The 24,995-nt window shown below is 42.1% G+C and overlaps 1 protein-coding gene across 1 annotated transcript in view; it reads right to left on the bottom strand.

Moving 5' to 3' along the window:
* Positions 1 to 24,995, bottom strand: part of CHCHD3 (coiled-coil-helix-coiled-coil-helix domain containing 3) — a 335,977-nt gene that overhangs the window by 13,796 nt on the left and 297,186 nt on the right. The gene's annotated exons all lie outside the window — the stretch shown is intronic.

Here is a 24,995-nt window from a genome sequence, read left to right as displayed (position 1 = left end):
CCAAGAAGTGAGGACTATGTTTTACTTTCTTTGTAATCTCAGCTATTAGACATAGATAATAAATATATGTTGAATGAATATAAATAGATGGAAAGAAAAAATGCTTAATTTCCTTAGGCCAAAATTTTTACTAATTACACTTATAAATCCCAGATTTTGTAGTTAGATTGCTCAGAGTATATATGCTATATCAAATCTATATGTTTCCAAAATAGTTTATAAACACTGGGAAATGATAAAAACAAAATAAACTCAATGAATTGCACTAGATAAATGAGAACCAAGTATTATTGTTAACAGGGTAGTGGAACTTGGATTAAATGAATGAAACACACACACAGAAAATACATATTATCACTTTAAATCTATGAATTCATATATTTTTTAAAATTAGTTTTTAGTACAAAGAGCTTCCGGTCTTTCCTATCAGTTATTTTTTTTTGAAATTGAAATTTGTTATTTCCATGGTAGTCTTGAAACCGCATTATTTGAAGTTTAATGGGTTCTAAAAAATCCCGAGAGAACACAAGAGGAATATTTCTCATCAATAAGGAAACCCCTGGGTGACGATTTGTCTCCTTATTACTTTTATCCAACACACTAAGCTAACATATATTTTGCTAGAATAGAAAACTGAAATGCAAACCATGTTACTGGCCCCTGAGGGGACTTACTTCCTACTACCCTGTAAAGAAAGCAGACATACGGGAAAAAAAAAATAATCCCCCAAATTTTACCTAACATTGCTTTTACTTTTTTATTCACTACCTTGCTGCTTTGTCAAATATCTAAAACAGACTTTCAACCCAATCCCAGGAGCTTCAGTTCTTTTTAAGATTTCAACGTTCGGATGTCTGTGAATTTTTGTGGACACAGATTTCCCTAATCCCCTACATGAGCGTCAGCTTTTAAAAAGAGACGGCTGTGCTTCGAGGGTATCAACACAGACACCACTAACTGACTGATTACAGCTACAGCCACGTCTGGATAAATACTGAATAAAATATGATTAAGCCTCAGGTCAGCTGAACGTAGCACATATGTGAATAATGACTCTAACGGTTCACAGGAAAGCGGTGTTGCGTTCTCTCCTGGTGTTGAAGACTGATAATCAGGGAAAGAGAGGGAAGACTGAGGCAACCCTGACCAGGTCTGCACCCTTCCCTGCTATTTACAGAAAAGCACAGTGAAGAACGAGCTTCCCATACAGCACACCATAAAGAAGGTAACAATTCTTTCCCCTTTTGAAAAGACTTTATAATGAGATAATTCATCTAATACCACGGGCTCCTTAGAAAGAGGTCACTGGAGTTGTACATAAGCATTTATCCCAAGTTGAGCTATTAGCCATGCAAGTTAAAGTCCATGAGTTATTTATGATTTGAAATGTGTCAAAACAAACTTTTATCACCACAGATCAATACGACTCACTCCCATGGCCCTTGCTTTCCTGTCTGTCTGTTTTCTCTCTGTGTGTATGTATGTGCACACAGTCATCTTCTGAAATTCTTGCATACATTTCAACCTGTACTGACGATGAGATGGCAGAAAGGGGGAAAGAGGGTAGGAAATCAACATAATTGTCCCCCGTTCCTAGAGCAGACTCTGGTTCATCTTCGTGTATTCAGGTGAAGCGCTGCCTCTGTATTGATCTGCGATGCTTGTTACGCTGCCCTAATGCACGGTTTTCACTTTGGGAAATGCTAAATGAGATTACTGCCCGACATTAGAAGGCCATAAAACCCAAGCCGCGGCACCTTCTCTTCAGGAAAAGGGTTTCAAAGACATTTCCAATATGCATTATGGTAAACCTTCCATACAGTCATAGCATCAGCAATGGATTTATATTGACTGCTTTCTTTCCTGCCGATGGCAAAAGCCACTGTTGGGCAAAGATAACAAAAGGCAGAGTTGCAAGGTACCGAAGAAGGAAAATGAAATCTTAGTGGTAAAGGACATTTGAATAATTTAATTTCTTTGTATATACGGAAGATTCAGCAAAGATCACGAAATGGCAAATGACACATGTTAAAAGGAAGAGGAATATAAATGTGGAGAACTCAGAACAATAACAAAGAAGTGAGAAGATATACCATCCAAAGAGGAACTGGTGGTAGAAAGGTGACATCTGAAAATGCACATTTATCAAAATCAATTCAGAAAACAGGTTGGTGGTCACTTGAAATCACTGGTGATGTTTAATGAATTCCGCCATGTATACATCTCCCTCTGCTTTCCTCTTCCTTCTTGTACCCCTTTACGGTCTGTTCCTTTCTTCTTCCCTCATCTCCACAAGTACTAGCAGCCCATCTGCCTCCCTCCAAGCCCCACACAGTGCATTTAAGGCCACGGAGACTGCTGACCGTGTCCAAAGGCAGAGCTGAAGGCCCAAAGATCTGAGTCGAGGACAAAAGCAAAAGAAGCACTCTTGTTGAGTCTTCTGTAGCTGGTAAAACAATTTTTGCTAATGTGTAAGGCTTATATTTACTTAAAAGGCCCCTAAGAGAATATAATCCAAGTATTTTTCTTCTTACACTGACAGGTTCATTGTAGAGACTGCAAAATATAGAAAAGAATAAAAATATACATTTAGGTTGTTTCTAATTTTTCACTGCTTAAAATAACACGATGATGAACATAAACCAGTGCCATCTCGAAGTGGTTCCTTAGGACGGTTTCCTGTGGGTTGAATAAACTGGTCAAAAAGAAATGAAAATATTCTCAGTAAAAAATAAAGGTGAGATAAGTGGTATTCTGAAGTCTCCTGAGACCCTCCAGTGCATTTGTGCTCGGTTATCTGTTTTAGACCTATCTGGCAGCTTCGATGCTGCCTCGCCTACTTTCATGTCTTAGAAACTTCTTTGATGTGAGTCTGAGCTTCATACTTCAAGGAAACTACTTGCCTATCTTTTTAGTTCTAATAAAAATGGCAAGGATAATAAGGAAGCTTCAGAGGAGGAAAATATGGACAACAGTGCTCCTCAGAGGAGTCTCCGCCCAGAGGGCTAAAGAGACACCAGTTAGCAGCCACAACCCCAGAGGCTCTCAGGACCACGGAAGTCATTCCTTCACAACCAGCATGGGTGCACAGAGGAAGGGTTGTTTCCTGTGTTTGGACCAGGAAGTGACCTGGAAGAGCCCACAGGTACTATAATGAATAGGGGGTGGGGGAGGGGAGACTACGCATAGGAATAAATGAAGAAGAATGAATGGTTGGTGCTAAAAACCGAATCCTGAGTTTTGAACAGGTTCCCATGATGCATCTCTTATGGGGTCAGATGGGGTCATAAAACCAAACCTAGAGAAACTAGGCTCTGATACATGCTAGAATATGAATGAACCCTGAAAGTATGCTAAGTGAAGTAAGTCAGACACAAAAGGTCAACCATTGCATGATCTTGCTTATATGAAATATCTAATAGATAAATGCGTAGAGATAGAAAGTTTATGAGTGGTTACCAGCGGCTGGGGGGAGAGGGAATGGGGAGTTATGGTTGAAGGGGGACTGAGTTTCTGTTTGGGGATGCTGAAAAACTCTTGGAAATGGATAGTGGTAATAGTAGCACAACATGGTGAATATAATTAACAAACAGAATTGTACACTTAAAATAGTTAAAATGGCAATTTTTTTGTTATAGATATTTTAAAACAATAAAATTAAAAAAACAAGCAAACAAGTAAAAAACCACATTAAAAGTTGTCCCACACTTCTAAGTCAATTGGCAAAATAATTCTATTATGAAATCATTCTGCATCCCACTTTGAAATGTGGCGTCTGGGGTCTTAAATGCTAACAAGCGGCCATCTAAGATGCAGCAATTGGTCTCAACCCACCTGGAGCAAAGGAAAATGAAGAACACCAAGGCCACACGACATCTAAGAGCCCAAGAGACAGAAAGGGCCACATGAACCAGAGACCTACATCATCCTGAGACCAGAAGAACTAGTTGGTGCCCGGCCACAATCGATGACTGCCCTGACAGGGAGCACAGCAGAGGACCCCTGAGGGAGCAGGAGATCAGTGGGATGCAGACCCCAAATTCTCATAAAAAGACCAAACTTAATGGTCTGACTGAGACTGGAGGAATCCCGGCGGCCATGCTCCCCAGACCTTCTGTTGACACAGGACAGGAACCATCCCTGAAGACAACTCATCAGACATGAAAGGGACTGGTCAGCGGGTGGGAGAGAGATGCTGATGAAGAGTGAGCTAATTATATCAGGTGGACACTTGAGATTGTGTTGGCAACTCTTGTCTGGAGAGGGGATGGGAGGATAGAGAGAGAGGGAAGCAGGCAAAATTGTCAAGAAAGGAGAGACTGAAAGGGCTGACTCAAGACGGGGAGAGTAAGTGGGAGTAGGGAGTGAGATGTATGTAAACTTATATGTGACAGACTGATTGGATTTGTAAACGTTCACTTGAAGCTTAATAAAAGTTATTAAAAAAAAAAAAAAAAAGCTGTCCCACAATATAGCCATGGAGCCAAATCCCAGTAAGTTAGTTCCTACGGCACAGTTAATTCCTACTACACTTCTCAATAGCTGTTGCGCTCAGTGGCCAGGATTTCCGCTTTTCTTCAAAGCTCAAAACAAAAAGCTACCAATCACACTGCCAATATTTAAGAATATTATTTAAGAATAATAATTCACTCGTTTCTCTTATTTACAATAAAGCAATCATATACTGTAATACAAAGGAAGAAAATATCTAAAATGTATTATCTTCTATTACATTTTTTTCATTTTACCTTAAATTACAATATCCTAATGTTAGTTTTCAGAATAAAATGCAAACAGTCTTTTCTGGCAATGCGAGATATGAAAAATACCTCAATTCCAAGCTTTTCTGCAATTCTTAATAACAGCTAAGCATCTTTATTAATGATGTTTCTATCTGTGCTATACTCAAATTTCCATGATTAGACTTCGGAGGTCAAACACCTCCACAAGGGAGATATGGTCACTGCCTGCGTTTCTCTTTCAATTTGTTTTCACACAGACTTTGCTACGTATTTTTTAAAAAATAAATTGAAATAAAAACAAAAGATCTTTTTTCCAAGAGCCATCGATTACTAAAATTATGCACGTTAACTATTATGTTGTCTACCCTCACAAGACAAAGCCTCCGCCGCTGTCCGAGGCAAGGATGTTGACCTTGTTCTGGGGCTCCATCAGTGTCTAGTCGAACCAGTCAATCGCGCTGGTAGCAGACCAGTCATTACCCACAGTGACCGCCATACCACTCAACCAGATTCAACTTGGGTATTGAAAAGAAAAACTCGGCTTTGGCTAAATATACCATAGAGTACATAGAATTCTATCGTACACACGCAAGACTTGACAGAGTAGCATCTATCTGAAAATATTTTAATCTATTGTTGACTCTGGAAAAGGTGTCAGGGTCACAAGCCAGTGACCTGGACCCACAGGAGGAGGGCAATCCACAAAGAGGGAGGAGAAAGCGTTGCCAGTCTTCCCCCCGGATTTTAGGATCCTGAGCAAAAGTCCCAACACCAGGAAAATCCTATAAAGATAAAACTTACTCCTATAAACTTATATCTATAAAGATAAAAACTTATATCACTTAGCCCAGATAAAATGACTAACACAGTGTTCTACACACACAGATGAGACTCGGAAATACCAACCTACATGAAGATGGCTCTGTTATACACAAGGTTGCCATGAGTCGGGGCTACGCAATGCTAACTAACAACAACACACGGATGCTTTGTTTTTATATCCATAGGCCTCACACCCTAAGTACATGAGCATGAATAACCAAAATGAACAAAAAGCTTTTCAATTTTTGTAATACATTTTCTTCTTTAATTAATACCACTGGGTCTTTGGAAATAATGCAGGCAAGTTAGGGAAAAATCTAGAAGAGTGGGGGTTTAATAACATTTGATCACATAAAAGCTGGTGGGGGTCAGCAGCCTGTCTTCTCTGCGATGTTCAGGGAAGAAAAATACACCTTGACTCTAGGAAGCACCCTTGACGCCTTGACTCGCACAGATGCTTCTGTGCATACACGCTTCACCTGAATATACACTTCTGTGCATACACGCTTCACCTGAATATACACCTCTGTGCATACACACTTCACCTCAATGTACACTTCTGTGCATACACACTTCACCTGAATATACACTTCTGTGCATACACACTTCACCTGAATATACACTTCTGTGCATACACACTTCACCTGAATATACACTTCTGTGCATACACACTTCACCTGAATATACGCTTCTGTGCAGACACACTTCACCTGAACATACACTTCTGTGCATACACACTTCACCTGAATATATGCTTCTGTGCAGACACACTTCACCTGAACATACGCTTCTGTGCAGACACACTTCACCTGATATATACTTCTGCGCATACGCACTTCACCTGTATACACACTTCACCTGAATATATGCTTCTGTGCAGACACACTTCACCTGAATACACGCTTCTATGCATACGCACTTCACCTGAACATATGCTTCTGTGCATACACGCTTCACTTGAGTATATACTTCTGCGCATACACATTTCACCTGTATACACACTTTACCTGAATATATGCTTCTGTGCAGACACACTTCACCTGTATACACACTTCCGTGCATACACTTTACCTGAACATATACGCTTTTGTGCATATGTATTTCACCTGTATATACACTCTGTACATATATACTTCAGTGGTATATACACTTCTGTGCATACACAATTCACCTGTATATATCTTCTGTGCATATATACCTCACCTGTATATACACTTCGCTTGAATATATATTTCACCCATACATATATCAACACTCATGTGCATACACATTTGTGTGCATGTACATCTGTATATACACACACCTCTGCGTATATGCTGCACAGAGAACCCTCTTGGCATCTTGTTAACCTCACCGAACCATGCGGGGTACCCTGCTATACGGGCTCATACAACACAACTGAGGCATAGCCACACTCGCCACTGAGGGTCCACTAAGGGTCTAAACTTAGAAAAATGGGTAGGCACATCTTCTGCTGTGACTCCAAAGAACAAAAGACCCCAGCTGCTTTGTTTTACAAATAATCTCTTAAAATCTGGTGACTTAGAGAGGCAAAAAGCAATTAAATGTTATTTTAAAAAAGTGCCCCCCCATAGTTGCTTCAAGTAACCGTGCCTTTGATAAGAAAGAGTTATTTATTGAGTTGAAAAAGATTTGAGAGGTCAGACATCTGTTATGAGGCAGAGAACACAACCAGTTGGATGGTCATGGTATCCCTGACTTATATTTGGTCTACACAATGTAAAGAGATTAAAAAAAAAAAAACAATGCTTACTTATATAAAAGATAACTGGAATAAGAGGTAATAATTACAGAGAATTTGGGCACCCAGAGCATGGCAACATTAACTCAACCCTGGCTCACACTTGCTTTAGGACAGCCAAGTACTCTAGGAGATGTTTTCTCACTCTCACTAAGTCTTCTCATGAGGCGACATTCTACAGGTAACATATTACACTTTACTCTGGGTGGGGAAGCCTTATTTAGAAAAATATAAACCAACTCTATTCTCTTATTTAGACAGGTTATGATTTTTCTCTCCCTTGCTCCTTCCCTCTCTTCTCCCTTCCCTTCCTTTCTTACCCTTCCCTCCCTCTCTCTCTCCCTCATTTGCCTCCCCATGTTTGGAAAACTGTTATTGCTTAATAACTGTTCAATAATCACGCTGGAATAACAGGCACTGGGCTGCCTGTGCAGCTCTTCGCAGTGCCAGCAGTGCCTCCGAGAGACCAGCAGCTTACACAAGGCATCCTGTGCAGAAGTATTACCCCTGGCTGTGCACACAGTAGGAACAGAAGAAACCACAGGTCACAGAAGTAGCCTTGCAGTATTTGAAGATGGATTCTTCTGGTCCCTTCACCAGGGCAAAATGGTTAAAGCTGAATCCCCAGTGTGTGGATGAGACCAAGTAATCTTAACACATACAAACTATTTGCATTTGAAATATCTTAGTAAGGCCTCAGGGCCAAGAAGGGTTAGTTTATTGCGGAAAAGCATGGCATTTACTCTCACCCGATTTTGTAAATTTGAAAAGGAAAATTAGAAAATGTTCATCTTGAGCATACACGATGTATCAATCCTGGATTTCTTTTTCTTTAAATATATGTGCCTATATGATATCTTTAGGTGAACTTACGTGTACACAAAATAAAAATTATTTTACCTCCTAGGCTTTGGGAGTTATTTCTCCGCTCTACTGTCATGCTACTTTGGAACGTTCAACAAAATTGGACTTTTTTCTGGTAAGCATGAAAAATATGATGGTTGGCTGATTGATTCATTCATTCCCATAACAAATATTAAGCCAGAGACATTTACTAAGCGTCCATTTCATGCCATCCACTATGAGAGGTGCTCAATAAGATGTGAGACTTGCCCTGAACTAGCTCACAGTCTGGTGGGAGACAGAAGTGTATACAAGTTCTTATAATGAGGTCAAGAGCTAATAACGTGATACACACGGTGGTGAGGAAACACAGGAGTATGGTTTTATGTATGACCACAACAGGATATGCAGTGTTCCAGGCAAGAGGACATCCATCACTGGTCAACAGCAAAGAAGGACTGGCCTCAAAAGCCTGTTGAAGTAACTTCTCTTAAGACAGAGAAACCTGCCCAGTGTATCCAGACTACACAGATAGACTCAGACACATGGAGGAAAGACATCCTTTGACCTTGAGGGCATGAATATACGCTTAACCTGGTAACTGCAAGTCTTCTAAATTCTCTTGCTTTCCCTTGGGGAAAAGTTTAGTGTTTGTGTTCATGACATTTGCTAACAGGCTTGGTTTGAAGAGATGGGAGTAGCTGTGTGTCGTAAGAACTCATAATTCTCTGAGTCAACTAGCGAATCCACAAGGAAATAACCAGAGGCCAGAAGCAAAGTTTCAGACCTTCCAACAGTGAACAAATGTTGAGGCAAGTTCCCAGTTGCTAAGTCTTGGTAGGTAAGCTCTGGTGGTAACTTTCAATTGGTGCCAACATTGCTCTTCAGCCTGCATCATTTTCCCTAGTGGGGGCACCTTGTGTAACTGTCCTACTACCTATTACTTAATATGGCCAAGAAGAAGAAAACTGCACAGTCTGATCCTGGATCAATGCCAGATTTGGGGGAAAGAGGGAGAAAGGAGGAATTGGGACAAGGTGGGGAAGGTAGAAAGATAGCGAGAAGCAGGAGACTGTACTGAATTAGAGGGGAATCCTGGAGGAGAAAGGGAAGGCATGATGAGCCAGATTAGTTCAGATGGAGGAAAAACAGAGGGACTGGCTGGGCACCCAACCAGCCCATTGGAAGGGGGAGGGAGGGAAGAAATGGGCAGGCTGCAAGTTCCAGGCAAGGGAGCTAAAACAAACTACAGCATTTGTTCTTCCAAGACATCTTCCAAGACACCTCCAAGTTCTTGAGGGGCATTGTTCCCTTCATCACCCTCTCTTCTTGCAGAAAGTTCAAGTTCAGAAGAGAGAGAACTGGATATAGCCAACATGGGTGTCCCCAGTATAGCCAAGGGGCAGGGCACTGATCCTGGCAATCTAGCAGGATTTTCTGACCTAGGATACTTGCAATGAATCTGAAATTTTCTTAGAAAATTTAGCAGGACACCTAATACAACCTCCCTGAGACAATCCTTCCATATCTGGAGAAATATTTATTTCATAGGCCTTATTATATCATTTTCATCAATGAAACCCAGAGAGATCTGACTGTGGTTAATAGCATAGAGCCCAGAACCTTCTAATTGAGTAGTATGTGCTGGTGGCCTGTACAGAAACATGGTTGAGCACACACACACTCATGTTAAGCTCCTATTTTTAGATGCTTATAATTTTTCAAAGAGAATTGCCCTTTTTATGCTCCTTCTCAGCTACGGGTTGACTTGGGGTATGAGAAGTTTGGTGAAATTCCATTTGAGTCACCCAAGCATAAAAATACATTTCAGTACTTCTGCCTGTTCTCTGCTGCAATCAAATTTAAGAGCGTGCTTTTAGTTCTAAGTCAAGAACAGCTTAATTTAAAAAATTTCAAAACTGTCACATACCTCAATGAGGACGGTGACACATTCTAAAAAACTAGGTTAGGACCAGATTTTAAGTCTGTAGTGAGACAGCGAGTTACATTACTTTAGGTCATACTCTTTTTTCCTACTACATTTTTAAAGCAAGATCCAAATACAGGACACCCTCAGCAAGGACGGTTCCCTTTAATGGAAAGAACTGCAGATGTATTTATTTCAGTGACAAGGGAAGAAAAAATTAACCATTTTGATTTGCCCTTTAAGTGTCAGGGTGCTAAAAATGACATGTGAGGGAGCATGGTTGAGAAAAGGGGCCGAGTTAAGCCTTTGGTCGATTTCCCGTTCCTTCGGTGAGCACTGGAAGGGGAGAATGTGTAGGCAACACTGCCAGTGAACGAGGGCATCCCACAGTGGGCAAGGCCAGCAAACTTGCATGGACAAAGGTCTGCTGTGTAGAAAGAATGCTACAGGGACATCTTAGGTGTGGTGGTAAACGGTGTGTAGAAACCAAAAGGGGGACAACACCAAATTCACCTTCTCAAGAAGCTTATCACTTACGGGGAAAAAAACATACCCATCAAGTCACAGGTCATACAAGGCAAGCAAGTGCCCAGGAAACAGTAAATGCTACAACTGTTCTGAGGACGAGGCGATCACTTCAGGTTGGGGGTAGTCTGGGAAGCTCCATGGAGGAGATGAGACCCTTGAATGGCGGGCAGGACTTTAAGAGTAGGGAAAAAAAAAAAAAAAATGGAGAGGGTCCATGTGGGCACAGTCTGGCATGTCCAGGAGGTCCAGGCTGCAGTGGTGGGTGTGCAGAGGCTGGGGAGAGGTGGTAAAGAGGTAGCTCTGAGAAAGGCAAGGTTGGGATATGGAGGTTTTTTTTTTTTTTAAATAAGTGACAGCAAGCCCAGATTCTATTCTGCAGGTGATGGCAAGGCAGGAACTTTCTGGATCTGATGGTGAAGTGACAAAAGCTCCGTCTAGAAAGGCTGGCCTGAGGTGAGTGAACCAAATGAACAGAAGCAGGACTGTGAAGCTGGGGGTGCAGGGGAGCAGGACCCAGCTGCAAAGATAGAACAGGCTGATGGGGGTAGCCAGGCGGGAGTGGAGGGTCCAGAAAGCAAGGATGGTGGGTGGGTGACTGAGAGGACATGGAGGCTAAAGAGGAAGAGGAGGGACTGAGAACCATACAATGGCTTGGGCCTTGGAGATTAATGCATGAAAGTGCTCATGTCATATCAGGAACCCCAGATGGAAATGACCTTCCACAATCTAAAGCAGGGAGGTGGGGCTCGGCGCTGGGACTGGGACTGGGAATCCCTGCAAGGCATGGCGGGGCGCGGGGAGAGAAGGCAGGGAGGACCGTGGGGCCTGGGAAACAGCCACATGTGGACAAGTGGCAGGGAAGGAAGATGAACCGCCAGAGAATGGGGAATAGAAAGGAGAAGCAGCACAATGCAGCATCCCAAGGCTGGAGAAACTTGAGTTTCATGGAAGAGAAGACAGTCAAAAAGAATAAAGACAGACAAAAGGCCACGGAATTTGGCCCCCAGCAATTTGGAAAAACAATTTCAGTATAGTGAATGAGGCAGAAGCCAGATGGTAGGAAAGTGGTAAGTAAGAAAATGGGCAGTAAGGAAATGGAGGCAATGGGAGTAGGCCAGTTCAACATCCTTTACAGAGTGCCCACTGTATACCAGGTACTGTAGGAGATGTAAGTAGAATGGTAGAGACAGAAGGAGGCAGAGGAGAAGGAGGGAGGGAGACAAGCACATACATATCCATCTACCCACCTACCCACCACCTACCTACCTACCTATAGACATAAAAAAAAAAAAAAAAGTTTTTTTTTTTTCTTTTTCTCTTAAGTCTATAGACATAGCCACCCCATAATGGCTGTTTTAATGGGGAACACTTAGCAATGGGAAAACAGGAAACGGAGGGAGATTAGGAAAATAGGACAGGGAGGGAGATTCTGGCTTGCAGTGATAGGAACGGGTCTTAGATGAGAAGAAGGAATCTTAGTAGGGTCTTAAAGAATGGAAGGGGCTTAGGCAGTTAGAGATGAGTGAAAAGGCATTTCAGACAGAGATGAGAGACAGAGAAGAAAAGAGGCAAACGCAGTGAGAGAAGACAGAAGTAAAGGCAGGGGTGGGGCCTGAGGCAGGAACATCACAAATGGACTTTTTCTCAAGGTACAAATGGAAATTTACACACAGATCAGAAAGTCAAAAACGCTCTCAGCAGGGAAATGTCCTTCAGCTATCTCAGGCATTATTACTTTTTCAGTGAGGAAAGGTGTGCTCAGAAGGTAGAGGAATAGCCAGGGAAGGTTATAGGAATAAGGTGAGTTTTCAACAGTCTATTCAAAAAAGAAAAGAGCAACGGAAGGCAGAAAGGAGGGCAGAGTCCACGCAGAGGAGGTGTGATTAAAAAGTAACACAGAGGGCCCTCGCTAAATACGAGAAATTAGGTTGGTGAGATGGAGGAGGTGGAGTGGAAGGAAATGGCTTGTTGGTGGCCAGCCACAAAAGCTGGATGAGTCATCGAACAGCAAGAGGAAGGCTTGTGAGGAAGTCCTGCTATGAGCAAAGGAATAGTACCTGAGAAGGACTCTCCTCCCTACAGGGATGTTCCCATGCTCTCCAGGAGCGGGGGTAAGAACAGTAAAGACAGAAGCACAAACCTAGATGGCTAAGCTGGATCCCATCACAGGAGACAGCCAACACTGGGATATGCCAGAGACCCTCTTTAGTGCCCCCCCACCCCAGTTGTACACCACACTACTGCACACAGCTGTACACACAAAGTATATCAGTCGCAGACTGGGATATCTTTACGCTTTTATTGTAAGCTTTGTCCTTATGCTCACCGTGAGTGTCCAGTACTTTCAGTTTGAGCCCCTTCTTCTTACTCTCTGAAATAGGTGTGCTTTGAAGTGAATGGCTGATTGATGGGTAACAGAAAAAGGGGAAAAGCATGGCATAAAATATATTTGAAAAAAGGGATTTTATGGATGTTGGTCAACTGCATAAGCTCAAAAGGCACACAAGTTCTATTTAAAGTCATTTAACATGTATATGTTTGCAACAGTAGTTGCTTCCCAGGAGGGGAACTACATGGGTAGGCAAAAAGATAAGAGAGAGATTTACTTTTGCATATTTAAATTTTCTACGATGTGTATATATTGCTTATTCAAGAAATAATTTATTTTAAAATTGACAAGAGCATGTAAGAAACAGTTCACCTTTTCCCCCCAGATGCCTACATATCAAAACTCCCAATGGTGATGCCATGTCTATGGATTTTGAGGTACCAAACAGAAGATTGAAAACTTAAGACAAAAGATATGAAATCCCACAGGCAAACTCTACACAAAGACAAAAATATAAATTGAGAAATACTTCAAAATGTCTTCAAACATGTCAGCCTTCAGCACAAGTTCAGCACAAGCCCTTCTGACGTTAATACCTCAGCAACCTTGTGAGAAAGGCGACAGAGAAATCACGATTATTAAAGTCACAGGGCAAGCCACTGCCAGTAAACAGTAACGTGAGTTTTGAAAAGCATGGAAGCTTTCTCCATCCTCGAAAGTCTTCTTAGTTCTTTCTCTGTCTTTTCAGTTGCTCCCTCTCTTTTAACTGTAAGAAATTCCCAAAGTGTAGATCTCAGCCCCTGCTGCTCTTCTGCAGTCTCTGGTGAAGTTATTCTTCCTCCTTTGGGGGTTCTTCTATTGCTTTGTGTGTAAATGAATGGGTTCCCCAGTCACTCTCTACCAGTCAGTAGCTGTGTGATTACAGGTTCCTTTGGGCTTCAGTTCCTCTTTGTAAAATATAGAGAGAAATCCTAGCCATCTCTAGCCAGGGACTAGATCTGATAGTCCTCTAAAAAAAGGTTCCTTCAAATTCCAAGACCTCTTCTTTAAACATCAACAAGAGAAGTCCAATTTATTTTGATTTCCAATTTCCTGCCCAAACAAAATTTTCCTTCCATTTTTCACCTATAGCAATACCATTAGCTCGGCATCATGCCTTAAACTTTGGCTCTCTTTGCTCTTATTTACTACTTGATATTTATGAAGGGATTGAGACAGTTGGTTCTTCCTCTGAAATGCTTCCAACTTTCAATTGTTCCTCAGTTTTCCCTATCACCTCCCTAGGCCAAGATATCATTTCATGTACAGACTGCTATTATTGCCTCCGACTGGTCTCTCTGCCCTCAGCTACCTCAGGAACGTGAATTCTTCTAAACGAATAACCTGTAGAATGCCAACCTTCCCTAGGAGTCAGTCAAGACTCTTCCTTCTCCCTCTCCTGCACCTCTCATAGCTAATTTTACATCCAAAAATATTTCTCCTATCCCTTGTCTCCTCACAGGCAATGACTTGTGGTGCTGGGAGAGAGTTACTCCTGCAACTTTTAGGAAGCCACTAGTTACCTATTTTGGCCTCAGAGTGAAGGACAGATGGTGACATTTGCAAGGTTATTTTCCAACACAATCTAATATGAGCCAGTATAACAGCCAAAGAGCACACCTACACATATTCCTAATGTCCGTTTTTCGAAGCCATGTTAGAAACTTATAAAATCATTCTTTGAATCGACTTTATTTTTCACTTGTGGATAACCACGCTATCTATAGCAGTGCTAAGTTTCCATAGGAACTATACTCATTTCAAAAGGTTTGAACATAGAAGCCTTTTAAAAAAACTGTTCAAACAATGTAACAATTTTGTACATAGTGCCTTGCATCCTTGAAACTCACACAGCATCATAAATATTAACCTTTTAATCCCCTGGAAATGAGATGTTGCATTTGGGAAATGAGTATATTTAAGGTAACTGCTAGGGAAGAGGAAAACTTAGAAGGTGAGTTGCTAACTCATAATCCCTTTTATCTCTAGCATTAAAAGCACAACCAATTACACATGGTGATATTATTTTGTCTTCCAGAGCCACCCTTTAAAATCTGTTCAGCTCTTTTACTTCATAATTTCTTTCACTGGCTTTAGCTACTCTACATTCAAGAGCAAGTTTCAGAGTCTCTTCTGACATCTGTTTTGGTCTTTTCTTTCTTTCTTTCTTTTTAACGACCTTTTGCATTCTTCATGTATGATGTCATCCCACAAGTCATCTGGTCTTCGGTCATTAGTATTTAATGTGTCAAATCTATTCTTAAGATGGCCTCTAGATTCTGATGGGATATACTCAAGGTTGTACTCTGGCATTCGTGGACTTGTTTTAATGTTCTTCACCTTCAGCTCGAACTTGCATATGAGCAATTGATGGTCTGTTCCGAAGGTGGCCCCTGGCCTTGCCCTGACTGATGATATTGGGCTTCTCCATTGTCTGTTTCCACGGATGGTGTTGGTGAAGAATACTGAGTATGCTGCAGACTGCCAGAAGAACGAACAAATCTGTCTTGGAAGAAGTACAGCCAGAATGCTCCTTAGTATCAAGGACTGTTAGACTTCATCTAACGTACTTTGGACATGTTATCAGGAGGGACCAGTTCCTGAAGAAGGACACCATGGTTGGTAAAGTAGAGGGTCAGTGAAAAAGAGGCAGACCCTCAACGAGATGGACTGATGCAGTGGCTGCAACAATGGGCTCCTGGTGGCGTAGTGGTTAAGTGCTATGGCTGCTAACCAAGAGGTCGGCAGTTCAAATCCGCCAGGCGCTCCTTGGAAACTCTATGGGGCAGTTCTACTCTGTCCTATAGGGTTGCTATGAGTCGGAATTGACTTGATGGCAGTGGGTTTATAGCAATGATTGTGAGGATGGTGCAGGACTGGGCAGTGTTTTGTTCTGTCGTGCACAGGGTCACTGTAAGTCAAAACCGACTTCACGGCACCTAACAACAACACCATTTACCAATTTTTGGCGAGAAAGTACATTATGAATTCAAGTGCTAATATTTTCTTACTTAATAGCCCAATAAACTAAATGTAGGAATCTAGACAAAAGTACATCTTCAAAGCATTTATTGCTAATATATACGAAACGTTTATACGAGAACACTGAACGACGTGTGTGTCTACGGAATATCCACACAATTATTCTGGAATTAAAAACTCTAACATGCTTCATTTTTGTTCTGATTAACTAAATATTCAGTACTGATGCCATAAAAAGGCAGCATTAAATCCCAGCACAGCATCTAATCTCATCCCCTTGTGTTATATAAACTGGATTTAAGCATTTTTCTGAGGATGGGCAAGATTTAGCAAATTGGCTTAACATTCTAGGCTGCTGCTGAGACTAAAATGAACAAGAGCAACAATGAAGTATAGAAAACAAACCATCTACTATACAAATCCTACAAATGATTACGATGAGCCTTATACATGAGGATTTCAGAGGTGGAATCTCAATGATTCCTCTATAAAAGGATAATGATGTATTTATTGCAGGACCAAACAATGCATTTTTCAACTTTGTCCTGGATTGGATCTGCCATGCTAAGCTCCATTAGTTTTTTTACATCTCCCTAGGGGTTCCAGTTCAGCAGTATTAATCTAAGCCATTACACACAGCCCCAGTCTACGAATGTCTGCCTCACAAATATCGCTTAATACAGCTCCCAACTTGAGTGTTTCTATGGAAAAATCACCTAAACTGGAATTATAAAAAATTCCTAAGTAGACACTAAATCCTACTCACAGTGTGATTACATTTCTGTGGTAAACTTTCCCTCTTTATACTGATCATTCGTGTCACCTCCAACCTCCTAAAACATCTGTCCCCTTCCGCTGCCCTCTCACTCTTGGCTAATGATGTGGCCTCACACTTCATTGAGAAATACAGAAACCAATAGAAAATGCCTTTATCCTTCCATCATAAAATCCGGATCTGTCCCCATTTTGTTCTTTTTCTATTGTTACTGTGGAAGAAGAGAAGCTCTTATTAAAAATAAAGCCAATCCCTACACATGGGTCCAGTTCTCCCCTTCCTTCATCTGCTCATCTTGCTTTCTAAGAGAATTTTCTCATCTTGTATCTTCTCCACAAGATTGTGTTCAAGAGCATTCCAACATTACCTAGAACAACAGTGTCCAACAGAACTCTTTATATCTAGGCTGTCCAACACAGTGGCCACGGACACGGGGCTATTGAACAATGAAATCTGATGAGTGTAATTAAGGAATTGCCTCATAAGTTTTATTTAATTTAAATAAATTTATACTTAAACAGTCTCATGTGGCTAGTGCCAACATGCAGCTCTTGCCAACTCTATCCCACAACACTGCCTCCACTTTCTCCCCCTCGTCCATTCTCTTCTATCCACACCAAGAAGGCTTTCACTCACTAGTCTACGAAACTGCTCCTGTTAGATTCAGAAATCTCCAGGTGGCCAAACCCAGTGATTTTAGTAGACATCTCATGTGGCCGATCAGCACAGACTTGTTTGAGTAACCTACTCCCCTTTGAAGAACTTCTTGGCTTCCCGCTACCTCTCTGGCTGCTCCTTAGTCTCCTCCTGCTCCTCTTCTTCTAACTGATCTCTAAATGCTGGAGTTCCGTAGGGACATGGTCCTGAGGGTCTCTGTGGTCTTCGCTCTTTATACTCTGTTTACAGGTTACCACAGCTATTCTCCTGTTCTAAAATGCCATCCATGTGCCGGTAGCCACCACCTTTCTATCTCTATTCCAGCCTTCTTATAGGCAACTGCCTACTGCTATTTACAGTGAAGGTTTTATAGGTGCCTCATGTTTAAAATTTAACTCTAATTTCCCTCCTCTACCCCCAATTTGTTTTTTCTTCCCCATCTCAGTAAACGGACCCTCCATCCACCTGGATGTTCAAGCCAAAAATCAGGAAGTCATCCTTGACACCTCCCTCTCTCTCATCCCCAATATCCAATCTTTCACCAGGTCATGTCAATTACACTTCTAAAACAGACCTTGAAGCCACTCATTTCTCTTCATCTTCATTGTCGTTATCCTAGTCCAAGGCACATAATAGTCTCAGTAGTCTTCAATAGTCTCCTAAGTTATTCCTTGTTTCTATTCTTAGTCCCCCACTCTTATCTCCACCTCCATTCATCATAAGCACAACAACCAGAGTGCCCTTTTTAATCTGCAAATCTCGTAATTTCCAGGGGACAACCCCAAGCCTTCAAAAGCTTTCCCACCACTCTTGGGATAAAATTCAAAATATTAACTATGGCCTACTGGGTCCTACAAATGTACCCCTGCCTCCATCTCCAGCCTTATCCCTCTGACTGAGCTTTCCTGCATTATGCTTCCTTCCAGAACCACAAAGGAGCTATGCACCTTCCTCGGGGTCTCAGCACTTGCTGGCTCTGCTACTTCAGCGTCCTTCCTTCACTCTTCCCCTAACAATACTACTTTAGCCTTCAGATCTCAGTCTAAAGAGGTCACCCTTGACCCCTCACAGTCAGTTCTCATGTTACATGCTTTTACAGCACTTGACAACACTTTCCACAAATATAATTATTGAGTTATTTGGGTGGCTAGTCATTGTTCCCAGTAGACTACAAGCTCCCAGAGGGCAGGAACCCAGTCTGTTTATTTTATTGTAGTATTCCAATGCCTGGCACAACATCTGACGACAGCACTGGCTGCTCCGACCTTCCTCCTTTGGAGCCACAGGACACTCTCTCTGCTTCTCAAGGCCACTGTATTAGCCTGTGTGGGTTAAGAGGAAGACCTGTGAGGAAGAGCAGCCACGCTACACTGGGGAGACAAGTGTTCCTAACATCCCATGTGGAATTGGGAAATGAGTTTTCCAATAAAATAGCATGACCACAGTGAGTTAGGTTCTACAATACAGCCACTACTGATACTTCAGCACTTCAGTAGATGGTTAAATTCATGGGATGTAGCACCTAAAATATGTGTATCCAAATCCTGGCTCCACTTCTTGTTATAAGCTTGGGCAAGGTGCTTAACCTCTCTAAGATGCAACTTCTTCAGCAGAGGGAACTGATGTTTAAGGTTGTTGTAAAGATTAGTAGGATACATTTTAAGCTTTCAACACAGTGCTTGGTAGACAGTAAGCTTTTAAAAAAAATGGTACCTGCTATTATTTTTATTATTTCAATGAATAATTGGGAACCTGGAAGCTGTCTTATTTCCAGCAGAAAATGTATTTCCACTTTAAACAGCCAAGTTTTAGAATACAATCCATCTGTGAGTTGGTGGCTGTTTGCATAAATACAAGGTACCTTCAAAGTGTTCAGGTGGTGGCAAAAGAAGGTTGCTTCATGTGTTTTTGATAGAGATTAAAAAGCTACACTCATGTTAAAATCAAACCTCCGGCATGGGGTATTTAATTAACATAAACCTATATGTCTTTTCTTTCCTCAACTAAGTTCTCATGGGGAGCAACAGTCCTCCCTATGAATAAATGGAATTGTATTTGAAGCAATTACACTTGGCACAGATTTGCCCACTGCCGGTGGTAGGGCTGCTGCTTTTGACTAGGGCGGCAAGGGGGAACTCAACGGAATTGATGGCCAACTGCTTTAATTTGCTTTAACAGTACCAAAATCCTGTCTAAAGCAAGTTGGACATTTCAGGGAACAATAAACACCACACAGTTAAAATTCTATTACCAATAAACCAGTATTCAAACAGGCCAGAAACTGATTTTCAGCCTCTTTTATTGAGTTTCTATGTCCTTAGTGTCATAAATGCCATTTTGTAAGGTCAAGCTGGCTACCCCAGCAGGAGGCCCAGAAGTGACAGTGTTAATTAAAAATGTCGGATTTCGGATAACGTTTCAGTTTATGCATGCTGTGAGGTCTGTTCCTTTCCCCACCCCATCCTCAAACGCTGTAACCACCACAGGACATTCGGGAATAATAAGGTGAAATGTAAGAGGGCTACTGATGATTTCATTTTCAAATGATTTTCAGTGGGCAGTCGATGGCAACACTGAGTGCAATGGTGTTGCAGCCCAGTCTGCAAGCAGGAGTGGGGGAAGAAAATCTCGCACCATGGCTAGGCGCAAGAAAAATCCAGATAAGAAATGAAATATTGTCTACCCTCATGAAGGATAAATGAGGACCTGGAGCCTTACACATAATAAAGCCTCAAGAGATACTTGTGAGTTGGCTATTGTTCACAAGTTAATTGCACATGACTAACTTAGGTAAAAAGCCTGTAGTACGTGGAGTTTGCTGTATCATCTCATCTCATATTATGTATCACATCAAGGTAAGAGGTACATAATGCCTGTGGGTACACAGCATACCAGGAAGTAGACTTTCTAGACTTATCCGCCTAATTTAACCAATGTTAGCAGTCAAAACTGTTTATGGCCAGTGACTCCAGTCTGAGTTATGAATGAAGAACTCTGGACAAGGAAGATACCAAGCTCTGCTCAGGATTACAACTTCAGCTTCAAGGTGTTAATCACTGGTTTGGTTACCTAAATTACATAATAAGGCAATTTTTTTTATCAGAACCACAGATAATGAAATAAAGAAATGAGGGCTTTTAACAAAACTTCAACATGATGGTTTAATCAATTATAATACTAATTTTGTACCAAATACCATTCAGTTTGGCCCATTTCAGATCTCCATTATTAGCTATCTGTGTCACCATTTAGACTCAAGGAAGATGTGTTTAGCAGACAGAGCTTTGTTGTTGTTATTGTTGTTAGGTGTTGTCAAGGCAGTTCCAACTCACAGGGACCCTATGTACAACAGAGGAAACACTGCCGGCCCTGCACCATCCTCACAATCATTTTTATGCCTGAGCCCACTGTTGTGGCCACTGTGTCAATCCATCTCGTTGAGTATCTTCTCTGTTTTGGTGACCCTCTACTTTTCCAAGCATGATGTCCTTCTTCAGGGACTGATCCCTCCTTCTGATAACATGTTCAATGTTACTTGAGTATTTAGGAGAGAGGTCATTTGATGTCTTCCCCACTTGTAAGATAAGGCCCTTGCCCGTGAGACTCTATTTCTGAAATGCACTGAGGGTTAATACCTTTGTGTATTACAGCTGCTACACAAAGAGGAATGTTTAATATATTCTCTTACCCATTACAAAGAAAACAGCAGATAGGACTGCACATTAAGGAATTTTACCAAAGGTTGTTTCCATTCTGGTTATTTTTTAGGTCCTTGCAAATGCTAGCCACTAGTTCACTGGTGCCTGGGTGCCCTGAAATGAGAAATAATGGCCTCTTCTATTAGGAGCTGTATCAGGACAAAAAATAAAAATAAAAAAACAACAGCCCTGCTGCTGCCCAGCCGATTCCAACTCCTGGCGACCCCCTGTGTTACGGAGTAGAACTTTGCCTCATAGGGTTTTCTTGGCTGTAATCTTTACAGAAGCAGATTAGCAGGGCTTTCTTTTGTGGTGCTACTGGGTAGGTTCGAACCACCAACCTTTCAGTTAGTGGACGAGTGTACATCGTTTGTGCCACCCAGGGACCTTTTTAATATCAGGACAAGAGGTAAGAAAACAAGAAATAGCCCTGTTTTGTGATATTTCATGCCACTCAACCTGCTGGTGTAAGAGAAAAGGCAAGAAGAAAACAAAGAAGAGATATTAAAATTGTACTATACAGCCTTTTCTTCCTGCCCTTCCTCCCCCTTCTCCCTTCTCTCTCCTCCCCAGTATCCTTTCCTGTTTCTGGTTACTGCACTGTCAGTTAAGAAGTAAACAGAGACCCTTATACATGCTTCTAAAGCAGGGCTAGCACGTACACTGGGAAACCTCCACCTCTTTCCATTCTTATGCTCAAGACAGACATCACTAATCAATTGTGGCACTCTTCAGGCAGAGCCTCCTCACAGCCTAAGAATCCTTCTCAACAAAATGTTGCAGGAAGTCTCTACTCAACTGGAGTTGGTGCCTAAGACAAAATTCCTTTGCCTGTCCTTGCACTAAACTCCTCCCCTCCCCTCAGGCTCTGTCTTTAGCATTTGGTTGGACTCTCCTGGCTCTGCACTTCCAGGTGGACCTGTGGTTAAGGCTGAGTATTTTGTGATGCTGCAATTCAGGGAGAGGCCTGGCTCTCTTCCAATGAATACTTGGTCACACATCAAATCCAAGGCTTCTGAAAGGCAGAAAGAGACTAGGTAATGCCCCCTTTGACTCGACCTGTGTCCCCCTCAAAGGAAGCAGAGTCAGGGAACACCATCTGGATTTAGTTGTCTATTTCTTACTTTCTGGAGAAAAAGAATGGGCCCTACCGCTGTCTAGCCTTAATATTAACGACGCCAGGTTTTCAAGCTGATCTGCCGTCTGTGTCTGAAATAAAGTTTCACGACAGTCACTAGGTTGTCCTTATGCACATTTTAGGAGTGCCTTCCCCGTATATTAACTCTCGTTCATTTGGCTTCAAATTTCATTGGGCTCTTTCCCCAGAAAGCCCTTAATGGCACTCTCTCACACCCAGCCTCCATCATCTGGCACCCCCACCGCAGAGCACGGAACTTCCTGGGCACCGTCTCACTGCCACTGCCAGCCAAATGTGATTTTCCCCAGCTGCTGCCTGTGCTTCCTGCGTGATGGCAGGGGCTGGCCTGGCTGCTCTGAAGCGTTCCTTCCAGGAACAGAAGCCTTCCAGACAAGAAGAAGCCATTAAGTGCAACCTGCTTGGGCCGAGGCCACATTCTGCTCCCGATGCAAGCTCATATGTGCTTCAGCCTGTGTTCTGTCGTTCTGGTGATCAAGAGAGGCCCTCTCCTGAGAAAGAAGTTACCCGAGGACCAGAGAACGGCAAAACCTTGCAAGAATTTAATTAGGTAAATGGCACAGAAACCAAAAACCAAACCCACTGCTGTAGAGTTGATTTTGACTCATGGCCACCCCATGTGTTACAGAGCAGAGCTGTGCTCCACAGGGTTTTCTAAGCTGTAATCTTTATGGAAGCAGAATGCCAGGTCTTTTCTCCTGCGGAGGAGCTGGGTAGATTTGAACCGTCAACTTTTAGGTTAGTAGCTGAGTGCAAACTGTTTGCACCACCCAGTGACCTAAAGAACTCAAAATAATTTAGAACATCAAAATGCAGATAGGATCACATAAGTCTAGAAATGTGGCTGCCTGAAAGAAAAGTAGATGCAGCCAGGAGAGACACAAAGGGTGTCTCTGTCCACACCTAGGGGTGGGAAGAAAGGTGGCTCTTCTCCTGGGCATGTGCTGGGCCCTAATTCCCCACAGCTGTGAGTTCTAAAGAAAACGCTGGTTGAAGGCGGCAGCCTTAAAAAGGGCAACATTCATCTGCTTTCTAGAGTTGAAAAGGTTGGTGTTAGATTTTTTTTTCCCATTACTGGTATTGTATTTGTTCATGGGATAAACAGAGATGCCTCCCCCTACAATTACATTTACTTAGAGGAAAACACAGCTGCCTTTCTTGCATAGTAAGGCACAACTGGAACTAGTGAGACAAAACACAAAGATTTCAAATGGAAGGAAAGTTTTCACAGCATAAAAGACACTCCACTCTACTACCCAAGTGCTCTGAAACAAAACAAAACAAAACCCGAGGCAAAGTGATGTCTATTCTCCCTGGGGACAAAAGTCCTATTGAGAAAGATGCTATAGGTACCATTTTCCAGAAGGGCCACCTGCAACTACTTGGAGCTAGGGCAGGTATTCAGGAGCCAGAATTTCAGGCGCCCTCTAGCTCGGGGGCTCATGGGCGGGGGGTTGTGCTTGCATGTGCGCCTCGAGGCAAAACCAATACGTAATTACGAGATGCTGTCACTGTGGGATAACTGAACCATCGAGGCGACTGAATGATGCCCTCTTAGATGACCAGCATCACCCTGCTAGCTACTGGCAAGAGGAAACCTTTGGGGAAACACGCTGACCCAGGTGAAGGCAAGCCACCGTGGCTTTGGAAAGGTACCGTACTGCAGAGGGGCCTGCTGCGTCGGACGCATAGCGTGCAGCAAGAGAATAATGCAGCTAATTAGTGAGTTATTATTTGCTACACTCACAACTGTATCTAATAACACTGCTGCCAGCTATTTTATGTGATGTCTTCTTCATGTGGCAACGTTTTCATAAATCAAAGCAAACACCAATACCAGAGAGTTTCTTGTACAGCCTGCCTGACAATAAAAGTTAACACTGAACCTTAGCTGCTATCAATCTTCATAAATGTGCCCGTGATGTGTCAAGACTATTCACGTTACAGTGGGGCTGCCGCTAATGCATGCAAGGGAGTGACCCACTAGGTTAATGGGACTCGACAATCAGCACGGTTCTAATGGAGCCAGAAAGAGAAACGACTCTGTTGTCCTTTCCTTCATGTATAAAAAAGTCTTCTCGTCTAAGCTTTGGTTCCATCAGCATCTGCTCAGAAAATGCCTATAATCGGGTTCAATACGGACTCGTACAGCAGACAATAGAGGCCTCATGGGGAAAGCAGGGACCAGGCTTTTACAGGAATATAACTGGTTATGAAGTATTTAATTGGCTTTCTTGGTAGAGAGCTACCTGACTTGAAGATGTCATGTTTCCAAGTTCAACTAGAAAATGTTAATAAGACGTACTCTGTCTTTGGAAAATATATAAATCTGTCTATATTAAAATAAGAGAAAAACCATACTCAAAAATAGCAAAGGTCAAGAAGTTTTCAACTATTAATGATCCTTCCTTGACAAAAACTAACACTGTTCAGAAGCCTGAACTGAAAGAATTTCCAATTCATGACAGACCTTAATCTACAAACAATACTCCATCCTGTTTTGAATTTTGCTACAGCCTTAAAAACAAAAAAACAGCCTTACCTACTCTAATAATACTGTGAAGAGGAAGGCCTGGCTTCTCTCTGGCATGCAGTAGAGATAAACTCTGGCACTAAGCTAATGTCCAACAAAGACCAGCCCTGTGTTAACAGCCTGTGATGAAGACCTTCAACAGCTAGCTAAATCAAACCATTAGGCTAGAAGCAGATGTCAGCAGCCATAGTCCCCTAATTGC

This window comes from Elephas maximus, chromosome 8, assembly GCF_024166365.1.
Source record: "Elephas maximus indicus isolate mEleMax1 chromosome 8, mEleMax1 primary haplotype, whole genome shotgun sequence".
Classification (NCBI taxonomy): Eukaryota; Metazoa; Chordata; class Mammalia; order Proboscidea; family Elephantidae; genus Elephas; species Elephas maximus.
This window is presented reverse-complemented; position numbering and strand designations above follow the sequence as displayed.